Consider the following 2,783-nt stretch of genomic DNA (forward strand, 5'->3'; position numbering starts at 1 on the left):
CCTGCCTCTGCCTCCCGAGTGCTGGGACTAAAGGCGTGCGCCACCACGCCTGGCTAATATTTCAGTTTTTAGCTGTATAACTGTTATACACATTAGGCATTACCTAGAAACTTAAAGAGCTCCTTCTTCCCTCTCTTACTCCCATCTGTAGGCCATCTTCCCTCTTTCTCTTTGCTAGTGAGAGTCATGTCTATTCATGCCTCTACCTCAGTTCCCAGTGAATACGATACTATTGGTTTAGGATAAGGGAGGTGACAACAGAGAGTGCCACTGGCATTTAGACAATATTTATACAAAAGGTTTTTCATTTAAGCCCTATGGTCACTATAGGCTAACAAACATCACTTCTTCAACAAAATAAACCCACATAAATACAGTCTGCCTAAGTTGTATTTTACTGTTCACCACCTTGTTTTTCAGTTTGACTGCTCATTTTCTTCTCTATCAGTTTTCCTTGTCTCCAAAAGACATGTTTGTGTAAGTCCCCCCTACTGGGGGATGGGACTTGGTGATAGTGAAGAAGCAGCGATTGGAGAGAGGGAATGAAGACAGTTCAGTTGATTATTTATGGTCAGAGGGCATGGATTTTGCTAAAAACCAAGTCTGAAAAAGCAAACAATCAAGTCTGGATTTAGGTCTATATATTGACTGGTCTGTCTACTTTGAGTAGATTGTTTGCTTTATTACACACTGACATAGTTGGGAAAGTAAAGCTTACTATTTTAGGAATTTTACAAAATGCATGTTGATTAATAAGATGAAAAGCAAGTCAAGTCTAAACACTATGCTGAACACTGCATAGTGTATTTGTTTTTCTTCCTTCTCAGGACTATATTGGGCAAGTGTTAATGATTTTTGTGGATCTATAGCCTTAATAATTTTAGTTTATCTTCCTTTTTCTCTTCTGGAATATTACCAGATTTTTCCAACACTTGGAGCTTTTCATGTGATTAACTATCCTGCTAAGTAATCCTTTTCTTTTTCTAGAGTTTATTCTTCTTGTTGGCAGGTGGTTGTGAGGCTAGTGATTAAGTTCAGTGCCTTGTATGTGCATCTCAAGCACTTTGACTGAGCTGTACAACTCTACCCTAACCCTGTATATTCCTGGTTTTCATAAACACACACACACACACATGTTTATTATTGGCTAGTGATGAGAAATGTTGTAGTCTGTTAATTTTGTGAAGATTCTCCCTGAAGTATGTTGAGACACTAAGGAAGAGTCAGTTCCAGTGTGTGTTGTCTCACTGTGTGACACAAGTTACTTTTATGTAACTGTCTTTTCTACTAATTGTACCCAGCTCCCAGATAATGACTTTGCAACTTATTTATGAATAGATGCCTAGGTCATAAGCTTGGGCTTGTTCCCTGACTAGTTTCTAGCTTACATTACCCATTTATTCTATCTTATGTGTGCCACATGTCTGTTTCATATAGCTCTTTCACAGTCTGGATGGAGTATCTCCCATGTAGACTTCCCCAGATTACCAGTCTCTCTCTACTGGGGCTCCCACCTCTTATTTCCTGCCTTTTGCTAATAAGCCATCAGCTTTTTATTGACAGGTGATGCGTCCACACAGTACATAAGAGATTCTCCCCACACTTTTGAGGGTATGAGATAGGAGGGTCAGGAGCTCATGGTGATCCTCACTGCATAGCAAATTCAAGACTAGGATGGGCTGCATGATATATTCTCAAAAATTAGAGGGGCAATGTAGAATCCTGTATCTGTTTGGGTTTTTTTTTTTTTTATGGTAAAAAAAATAAAACAAAAACATACTCCTTTTACTGGCCCAGTAGAACAAACTTTGAGGGAGGGCAAGGAGCTGATGAAAGAGAGACAGTAGAGGGGACATTCTCTGACCTCTGTTTATCCAGTCATCTGGTTCTTCTGTCCCTGCTGGGGTGGAGGACTGAACTGAACTGAACTGAACTTGCCCTTTGTCTCTAACAGATAAATCTTTGGTTCCCTCCCTTATTTCCCTTCCCCAACCTTTTCTACTTCCTGTGTGCTTACAGTGATGTCATTATATGTACCATTCAGCTGTAATTGAACCACTTGGGTATAAGAATTTGGAAGAAAGCGGGGCAGAATGGAATTTTTTTCTCTTAAAAAGATAATCTTAATTTGAACTATATAGTAATGGTTTTTCTTTGCTTCATTTGGCTTGCTTTCCCACTCTGCCCTAAGATTAGACATACTTTTTTTAATTTGATTTTTTTTTGAGACAAGGTTTTCTGTTTATTCCTGGCTATCCAAAAACTTGCTCTGTAGGCCAGTTTGGCCTTGGACTCATCCCCCCTTCTCTGCCTCCCAAGTGCTGGAATTAAAGGTGTTCACCACCACTCCTGGCTGATAGGCACACTTAAATTAGCCATGTTTTAGGGGGATATTGTTTAGGGATATGACTGTAGCTTAATTGGTAGAATGCTGGGATCACTCAGTTGCATTCTCACCACTTTGTAAACTGGGTGTAATAGGGTATTCCAACAATAACTCTTAGGAGGTAGACGTGGAGGATCCAAGGTTCAGGGTCATCGTCAGCAACATTGTGAGACCAGTTTGGACTACATGAAACCCAGTCTCAGGGTTTGGTTTTAAAATTTGGAGAAGCAAAGTAGAAATTTGGATGCTGTATCAATAATATCAATAATTATGGCTAGTACATTGCTCTGTTTATCATAAATTTTGTGTTTGGGAATTTCTTTTGTTAAGATTTAATATATGAATATACTGTTGTTCTCTTCAGACACATCAGAAAAGGACATCAGATCCCATTACA

At 39.2% G+C, this 2,783-nt stretch overlaps 1 protein-coding gene across 4 annotated transcripts in view; it reads left to right on the top strand.

Annotated features, from left to right (window-relative positions):
* The window catches only part of Sarnp (SAP domain containing ribonucleoprotein), a 57,036-nt gene that overhangs the window by 31,032 nt on the left and 23,221 nt on the right, over positions 1 to 2,783 (top strand). The gene's annotated exons all lie outside the window — the stretch shown is intronic.

The sequence above is a fragment of the Mus caroli genome, chromosome 10, assembly GCF_900094665.2.
Source record: "Mus caroli chromosome 10, CAROLI_EIJ_v1.1, whole genome shotgun sequence".
Classification (NCBI taxonomy): Eukaryota; Metazoa; Chordata; class Mammalia; order Rodentia; family Muridae; genus Mus; species Mus caroli.